Below are 10,000 nucleotides of genomic sequence, written 5' to 3'. Positions count from 1 at the left end.
ACTAACAACACCTCTCCCGAAGGCTACCCGTACATGTCCGCTTCCATTCATTGTGCTAAGCTAGGCTAACGTGAAGCCAGATAGCTTTCTACTGAACGCACAGAGAGGAAACTGGTATCTATCTTCTTGTCTCTCTCTCTCTCTGTAGAAGATAATTTCCCAAAATGTTGGCGTGTTCCTTTAAAGGGCCATGGCACGTTTTGCTATGTAGACCCTGCTGCACACTCTGCCCCTCCTCAATCGGTGAGAACAAAAAAGAGGCACTCTGATGTCACCACTTGGGGTGGGGCAGAGTGTGCAGCAGAGTGACAATATCGACCACTAGGGGGCAGCACACCATAGTTACTATTTAATTGCATCATCTTCAGACCTGTTCGCTCTCTCTCTCTAAGCAAACCACAGGGGGTCGAGCAGCAGAGCCGACACAAGTCACTCAAAGCCGTTCATTTACACGACAGAACAATAAACTATGATCTCATTACTTCCATCGCCAACCTCGCAAACCCAACTCAAAAGTCGAAATATCTTCTACTCTGCGGAGTCACGTCGTGCGCCTGCGTGTGCAGCTTGTTGCTTCACAGTCGCTTGCCACCCTCTTTTAGTTTGAAAACAATTGATGTGCTGTATATGAATGGGGACTGACTTGCAACATCGTACAGTAAATGGTAAAATGGTAAATGATGCATTTATATTGCGCCTTTATCCAAAGCGCTTTACAACTTACATTTACATTTAGTCATTTAGCTGACGCTTTTATCCAAAGTAACTTACAAGTTCTGTACGACAAGTCAGCAGGAAGGGCACAACTCAGCTGAGTAACAATGTTCATCAAAGTGTTGAGTGCTACAGTGTAGGTTAGTTTATTAGGACTTACAGTGTAAGGTTAGTTAGGGTTAGATTTTTTAAATTTTATTTAATTTTAAAATGTAAAATTTTAATTTTAATTATTTTTTTGATAATAACTACTAACAACTTATACCTCACATTCACTCATTCACTCAGACATGCACACACAGACGGCGGAGGCGACCATGCAAGGTGCCAGCCTGCTCATGGGGAGCAAATCCCGGAATCTAACGGGGAATCTTCCGATTACCAGACGACTGGTCTAACGTCACGGTGACCAATCGCGGCCACTCTTATTGTCTGGGACCAAATACGGCCACGCCCCACTCCCAGCAAAAAGTGGGAATCTCTAGAATGGGTTTGGGGCGTCGCTGTATACGGAAGTAGCTCTCAAGGTGACGATTAGACAACACTTTTTGTTTTTTGTTGTCAGTAGATGGCAGAATTGGTTTAAAATTAAAAGCTGAAAATGTTGAGAACTACAACACTGCATTTCCCAAGAGCGTTAGCACAGGTCGCAGGTCACTGGGATGTGTCTATATTCTCCGACGTGATCTGAACAGCGTTAAACGATACTGCGACCTCGGTATAGCGACCGAGAATGGCCAACTAATTATCTTAACAAAAGTGCGCTGGTAGCGTTACATATGTTGTCTAAAGGGGGGACATATGGTACAATTTAAGATTCTAATGATAATCGGCATATAAAGGACAACATAGAGCATCGTTAATTTGTAAGAAACCTCAATGAAAACGGCGCAGGGTGCTATTGTTATGAAAATGTGATAGAATCCTATAAAAATGTGGACGCATTTGGCCTACGTTCCGTTACCTCCTGAGCCACTGTTGCCCAGTCTACCGTTCGGTCGAGCCCCGTTAGGCGCGATCACAGCCTCAGCAGTCTCTTTGGCCCTGACACCTCTACCCCCGTCCCGCCACCCTCTCATCTGCCCTCAGGTGAACATGTAAAGTTGGCTCTTGTGAAACCAACCTGCAGGTGCCTCAGTGTGAAGACCACGGGCTCAGAGAGGTACACCCTGTTGGCCCCCCGGTGGACGGAGGCGGATATGACGTGGGAGTTGACCACCAGGCTGCGGCCCCTGACCTCCGACCCCTGGCCCAGGCCCGCCGCCAGCCGCAGCGAGGAGTTCTGAGTGGTCAGGAAAGAGCCCAGGTTCTTATAGAGAGACAGAACCAGCTTCACCTGACCTGGAGAGGGATGGGGGAGCGGAGGACAGGAGAGGAGAGGAGGACAGGAGAGGAGAGGAGGACAGGAGAGGAGAGGAGAACAGGAGAGGAGAGGAGGACAGGGCGGAGGACAGGAGAGGAGAGGAGGACAGGAGAGGAGAGGAGGACAGGGCGGAGAGGAGGGGAGTCAAAAATAGAAACAGGGTTAGGAATATATAAACGGACTGCATTTATATAACAGCTTTTATCCAAAGCACTTTACAACTTAAGCCTCACATTCACCCATTCACTCACACATTCACACACCGACGGCAGAGGCGACCATGCAAGGTGCCGACCTGCTCATCGGGAGCAGTTAGGGGTTAAGCGTCTTGCTCAAGGACACTTTGGCACGCTGCCGGGAGGAGCCGGAATCAAACCGGGAACCTTCTGATTACCAGACGACCGCTCTACCTCCTGAGCCACTGTCGCCCCCAATACCAAGCTCTGTCATCCCCTTTATACACAATACAGGGCATGGAATTAATAGTAGCCACGGGCCAAATGCTGGGAAATACTGGCTGTGGCTGGTAACTATGTCAATTGACCTATCTCAAGCCCCGCCCTCTTTTCTTGATCCTCTAATCACAACTGTTGCTTCCCTCTGACAAACCTTGGGGGATCAAGAAAAGAGGGAGCGGTGTTTGAGATGGTTAAATTCTAGTACATTGGCAGGTAGCCTATTTGTTTGTGCCTATTCGTCTTGTGCCTATCAGTATCATTCTATTGTAAAAGCGACCTTGACAGCTAGGAAATTCAATTGGCTGCGGTGGACTTTTAAATGTACTTTGCCACCGTGTCTGACTGAGACAAAACTGTTTGTTTCATGGCCTGCAGGAAATTAAGACCTTATCAACAGAAGTGGTATGATAGGGTGTGTGTGCGTGCGTGTGTGTGTGTGTGTGTATGTGTGTGTGTGTGTGTGTGTGTGTGTGTGTGTGTGTGTGTGTGTGTGTGGCGTGCGTGTGTGTGTGTGCGCGTGCTACTATGTCTGTGTGTGTGTGTGTGTGTGTGTGTGTGTGTGTGTGTGTGTGTGTGTGTGTGTGTGTGTGTGTGTGTGTGTGTGTGTGTGTGTGTGTGTGTGTGTGTGTGTGTGTGTGTGTGTGTGTGTGTGTCCGTGCGTGTGTGATACACACCATTGTTGCTGTACTGCTGCAGAGCTGATGCTGAGATCTGCAGGATGCTGTCACTGTCGTAGGTGTGAGGGAACGTCAGGTCCTGAAGGTCTGCTTCTGTGTTCAATACATACACTTCTAGATCTAGACGCACACACACACACACACACACACACACACACACACACACACACACACACACACACACACACACACACACACACACACACACACACACACACACACACACACACAAACACACACGCACACACACACACACACACACACGTACACACACACACAGTGTGAAAAGAGGAGTTTGATATAAGATAAGATAAGAAGGACTTTATTGCCCCTGTGGGGAAATTGCTTTGTTGTCACAGTAGATCACGATAAAAGAACAGATGAAAATATAAAGATAATGTAAAAAGGTACAACAACAACAACAAAAAGGTAAGAAATTATGCAAATAAACTAAAATGTCAATGCAATATAGAAACAGTTTACTCTAGCCTAGGCTATACACTATATATATATATATATATATATATATATATATATATATATATATATATATATATATATATATATATATATATATATATATATATATATATATATATATATATATATATATATATATATATATGTGTGTGTGTGTGTGTGTGTGTGTGTGTGTGTGTGTGTGTGTGTGTGTGTGTGTTAAAAAATTCCAAATACCTGTGCTATATATATATATATATATATATATATATATGTGTGTGTGTGTGTGTGTGTGTGTGTGTGTGTGTGTGTGTGTGTGTGTGTGTGTGTGTGTGTGTGTGTGTGTGTGTGTGTGTGTGTGTGTGTTAAAAAATTCCAAATACCTGTGCTGTGCACAAAAACCTTCACACTGCATTTAGCTTAAAGGAAACCTCCAACATTTTGGGAAATTAGCTTATTTGCCATCTACCCTGGAGTTAGACAAGAAGATACACTAGAACAGCTGGGCCGGTCATATGATTGTTTTAGAATTTTAGAATTCACTTAGAAATAACTTAAGAATTAAAAATTAAATAAAAAAGATACAACGCCCTCCCTTCTTGACCTTTCCTAAAAATGTGTTATTTAGACATAAAGACATAAAGTTAGAAGCTGTTTATCCCATGACTGCTGTGGTTTCGGTCTCCATTCTCTCCTCTCCCTCATTCACCCAAGAGCTCAGAGGAGGAATGATGTGCTGTTAGTGTCAAATCAACTGAGCCAGTGTTTCTTGTCTCCTGGCCAAGATGCAGCAAGATGATGCTATGGTAACCTAATCTGATATAAATGGTAAATGGTGCATTTATATAACGCTTTTATTTCAAGCGTTTTTACAATTTTTGTTCCTCACATTCACCCATTCTCTCACACATTCACACACTGATGGCGGAGGCGACCATGCGAGGTGCCAACCTGCTCATCGGGAGCAGTTAGGGGTTAAGTGTCTTGCTCAAGGACACTTCCACACGCTGCTCCGTCAAAAACATGCTGTAGTCTGATCCCGGCATTATTTGGAACAACTATACTATACTAACTATAACTTTTTATAATAATATGTTTTAAATAATATGTCAAACGTGCACATTTTGTCCACATTTCAGTTTATTCAAATCGCACATATTATAAGCATCATGATTAGACCTTTTCTGCTCAGAATATTATAAATAATAATAATAATAATTTCTTACATTTATATAGCGCCTTTCAGGAAACCCAAGGCGCTTAACAGAGCTTCATATTATTTGATTATACAGGCTGCATGAGAAGAACACACATAAAGGGAGGGCATGCTTTATTCCGTACGTTGGTTTGACCTCTCAACATTCCAGGGAAGGGTGCCAGGTGAGCAGTGGCAGCGTTAGTGGCCCTGGCAGCCTCCAGACTATCAACGATGACATCAACACATGGATAGCCTTACCATTGTCTCTATGAAATATTGAAAACTAATATTCTACCTACCAAGCCTCACTTATATCACTGCCTCTATCACTCTCAAATATCCTCAAAACTGGTTCGGAGATATTAAATCCCCTTTTCCCCCCGATTTCTTTGGAATAACAAAAAGCACAGAATCGCATACATGAAATTAATTATACCCAGATCTAGGAAGGGGGGGGGGGGGGGGGGGGGGGGTGAAGGAGTCCCAGGTGTATTTCGGTATTATCTCTCATACGTTGCAACGTATTCCGGCCTATAAACCTGATTCTCTGGTAGACAGCTGGGAATATTTCATATCTCGAAATAAGACAGGTGAATACGGTAAATGGACTGCATTTATATAGCGCTTTTATCCAAAGTGATTTCCAACTTATGCCTCATAGTGAATACCCATTCACTCACACATTCACACACTGACGGGAGTGACGGCAGAGACGACCATGCAGGCTGCCGACCTGCTCATCTAGAGCAGTTCAAAGAACACGTCAACATTTTGGGAAATTAGCTTACCGTCTTCTCCAGAGAGAGACAAGAAGATAGATACCAGTTTCCTCTCTGTGCGTTCAGTAGACAGCTATCTGGCTGCACGTTAGCCTAGCTTAGCACAATGAAAGCCTAGGCATTGTCCAACTAACACCTCTCCCGAGAGTAAACTGGTATCTATCTTCTTGTCTCTCTCTGGAGAAGACGGTAAGCTAATTCCCCCAAAATCTTGCCGTGTTCCTTTAAGTGTCTTGCTCAAGGACACTTCCACACGCTGCCGGGAGGGCGCCAGGATCGAACCGGTAACCTTCCGATTACCAGACGACCGCTCTACCCCCTGAGCCACTGTCACCCCATTTCCTTGAGAGCATATTATCCATCATGGCATCGTTGTGGTACTGTTAAAAACCACCACCTCCATTGGAGAACATGATTATTAGGTTTTTCTGGCTCTATTGTGAAACAGCTGCACAGGAGATTTAATATAAAGGGGCTTTCTCCTCCATCTTGTCTCATCTGCTGTAACCCCATCCTCTCAGCTGGAGGAAGCACTCTAAGTAATAATAAAACTTGGCAGAGTAGGCAAGAAGGCACTACGACAATCGGACAGATCTTTGGCGATAAAATGTTACCGTTCCAACAGCTTAAAAACCTCTTTGGCCTTTTGAACTCTTCCTCTTTAACATGTGTTATAAATAAAATATGTCACGGAGAGGCCGTACCTGCCGCCTGCTCGGAGTGCGATCAGCTTTTTTTTACGAAGGCGACCCGTGTCGAGAGGTCTGGTCTCAAATATTTATAGTTTAACGTTTAAGGGCTGCGCCTGACGCAGACTCTCCCCTCCGTCCGGCTGGCTCGCTCGCGAGTCTTCCATTATCTCTCTGACGGCTTCTCAGCGGAGTACAGTTTATTTGTTTATTTGTTTAAATGTGTTTATTTGTTTATTTATTTGTTTATTTATGGATCCCCATTAGTCCACACCCATGGGTGAAATACTATTCTTCCTGGGGTCCTAACACACAACCTACAACATTACAGTACATTACATTACAGTAACAAAAAAAACAATAAAAACATAAGAAACACCTTAGCCTAAGCACATTCTCAACATCTCACACAAAAAAAACACACAAATACAATACTAACTAGGGATGTCCGATATTATCGGCCTACTGATATTATCGGCCGATATCGGCATTAAAATGTGATATCGGAAAATATCGGTATCGGTTTTCAATTTTTTTATTTTTATTTTTTATTTTATTTTTACATTTCTATAGAAATGCTGTCCGATATTATCGGCCGATATCGGCATTAAAATGTGATATCGGTTGATATCGGTATCGGAAATTAAGAGTTATCGGTATCGGTAAAAAAGCCAAGATCGAGCATCCATATAAACTAACTAACTAAACTAACAATACTAACTAAATAAATAAGTAAGTGAACTGTATTTCACCATTCATAACAGCAACAGTTTGGAAGGTGGGCTCTCGATCGCCTCCTCTGAACGTGTGCGGTTTAGGATCAGACGACACAAGATCCCGAGTAGAGCGGATAGTACCACCTCCACTAGATCATCCAAGATGGACAGCGAACACCTAGATCGATGTGGCACAGAATGTGGCGGTCGAGGCTCATTGCATCACCTGCTTTGTGAGCGTTCAGCTGTTAGAACTCTGTGGTTAGAAGAAGTAATATCCCCCATGTCAGAGTTCTTCGCTGTCCATTCCCCTGCATGTCACCAATGGACATTGTCCCACAGCATAGTCGATATATACTGTAGGAGTCACTGATTACCTGCTCTGGACATTTGGGCTACTTATCTAACAAAAGACTAATTCTCTAAAAACTGGAAGGAACATAAACCAGCCTGCTTCTCTAGGGACTCGTGGGCTGGAGGAACATCTGGACTTGCTGATCATGGAACAGGGACATCCTGTTAAACAAGTCTCCTGTTAAAAGACTTGGATAAGAGCCCGGATGGCCACCGGGACACTGTCTCTGCAAGCTGCTTGAGAGACCCTGATGTCATGTTAATAACAAGACGAAGGCCTAAATGGTATCCGGTTGTATTTGCCTGTGATTGAGGTGTCGATTGCTGTTGCGGGTGTCGTCCCTTTCATTTCTGTTAACAGGTTAGAGCAGCCACATAGTGACCATGTTAACAGGTTAGAGCAGCTACACAGTGACCATGTTAACAGGTTAGAGAGCAGCCACATAGTGACCATGTTAACAGGTTAGAGCAGCTACACAGTGACCATGTTAACAGGTTAGAGCAGCTTTCCGTTAGAATTTTTTTTTGCAGGTCTGAGTGTCCGGTAGATTTCAATCTACCGGACAAATGGGATAAATTCCGGTCAGAGTTTATTGAGCTTAAAAACAATTGATATGCCTATATAAAGAATGACATCATCAAGGCATTTATAATATTTTAACTTAAAACTAGGCTACTTTTGCGTATATACAGTCATTAATATATTCCAAATAAAATAAGTCCCTCGAGACTTCGTGCTGCTGCCGACTTGAGGTGTCGGTGGGCAGTCTGCCCGACCTTAATAAACAGCAGTCTGTTATAATCACATTTTTATGAGCTAACGAATTCCGTTATATTGGACATTTATATTAATTATATCAAGCGAAGAACTGAACATTATCGTGGGTTTGCGTGATTTATATCTCCACCTCCCAACGACTTGGTGCTGGTCATAATGTCCGGTGAAAATAATTCCCTCTAAACACAATTTGATTATTTGAATTGTATTAAAATAGGCTAAAATTAAATCATTTGTTTCATCGTTGCTTCACCAAGCAGCCGGTCTAATAATGACATTCTGTTGTCAGCGCGAGCTGGCTGCTGATATATTTACGTGAAGCATGGAGCAGCAGTGTTTTTAGGTCCGGTCTGGAAACCGCTCAGCAGCGCCCCCACCCAACAGCTGAATTGCCAATGGCTGAATTGGAGTACTGCACCCTGCCGGCCGGCAGATGGATGCTTCTCGCAAATATATCAGCAGCCAGCTCGCGCTGACAAGACAATGTCATTATTAGACCGGCTGCTTAATGATTGTTTGTTTCGTTCATCGCATAGGCTATTTAATTTTAGCCTATTTTAATACAATTCAAATAATCTAATTGTGTTTAGAGGGAATTATTTTCACCGGACATTATGACCGGAGAGATTAAATATGTCGGACTTCAACAGATTTTGCCGGTCAAAAACCGGTAATTACCGGCTAACGGAAACGCTGCTACACAGTGACCATGTTAACAGGTTAGAGCAGCTACACAGTGACCATGTTAACAGATTAGAGCAGCTACACAGTGACCATGGTAACAGGTTAGAGCAGCTTCACAGTGACCATGTTACCAGGTTAGAGCAGCTACACAGTGACCATGTTAACAGGTTAGAGCAGCTACACAGTGACCATGTTAACAGGTTAGAGCAGCTACACAGTGACCATGTTACCAGGTTAGAGCAGCTACACAGTGACCATGTTAACAGGTTAGAGCAGCTACACAGTGACCATGTTAACAGGTTAGAGCAGCTACACAGTGACCATGTTAACAGGTTAGAGCAGCTACACATTGACCATGTTAACAGGTCAGAGCAGCCACACAGTGACCATGTTAACAGGTTAGAGCAGCTATACAGTGACCATGTTAACAGGTTAGAGCAGCTACACAGTGACCATGTTAACAGATTAGAGCAGCTACACAGTGACCATGTTAACAGGTTAGAGCAGCTACACAGTGACCATGTTAACAGGTTAGAGCAGCTATACAGTGACCATGGTAACAGGTTAGAGCAGTGACCATGTTAACAGGTTAGAGCAGCTACACAGTGACCATGTTAACAGGTTAGAGCAGCTACACAGTGACCATGTTAACAGGTTAGAGCAGCTACACAGTGACCATGTTAACAGGTTAGAGCAGCTACACAGTGACCATGTTAACAGGTCAGAGCAGCTACACTGTGACCATGTTAACAGGTCAGAGCAGCTACACAGTGACCATGTTAACAGGTTAGAGCAGCTACACTGTGACCATGTTAACAGGTCAGAGCAGCTACACAGTGACCATGTTAACAGGTTAGAGCAGCTACACTGTGACCATGTTAACAGGTTAGAGCAGCTACACAGTGACCATGTTAACAGGTTAGAGCAGCTACACTGTGACCATGTTAACAGGTTAGAACAGTGATCATGTTAACAGGTTAGAGCAGCTACACAGTGACCATGTTAACAGGTTAGAGCAGCTACACAGTGACCATGTTAACAGGTTAGAACAGTGACCATGTTAACAGGTTAGAGCAGCTACACAGTGACCATGTTAACAGGTTAGAGCAGCTACACAGTGACCATGTTAAC

General features: G+C 43.7%; 1 pseudogene across 1 annotated transcript in view; it reads right to left on the bottom strand.

Annotated features, from left to right (window-relative positions):
* LOC311232644 overlaps positions 1-10,000 on the bottom strand; it is a 37,635-nt pseudogene that overhangs the window by 21,882 nt on the left and 5,753 nt on the right. The window contains exons 6-7 of the transcript in view: positions 3,210-3,332; positions 1,838-2,055 (exon numbers count right to left, since the gene is read on the bottom strand). The product of the transcript in view is annotated as an uncharacterized misc_RNA (transcript). The remainder of the gene's footprint in view (positions 1-1,837; positions 2,056-3,209; positions 3,333-10,000) is intronic.

Source organism: Notolepis coatsorum, assembly GCF_963971535.1.
Source record: "Notolepis coatsorum genome assembly, chromosome: 7".
NCBI classification, from domain to species: Eukaryota; Metazoa; Chordata; class Actinopteri; order Aulopiformes; family Paralepididae; genus Notolepis; species Notolepis coatsorum.
This window is presented reverse-complemented; position numbering and strand designations above follow the sequence as displayed.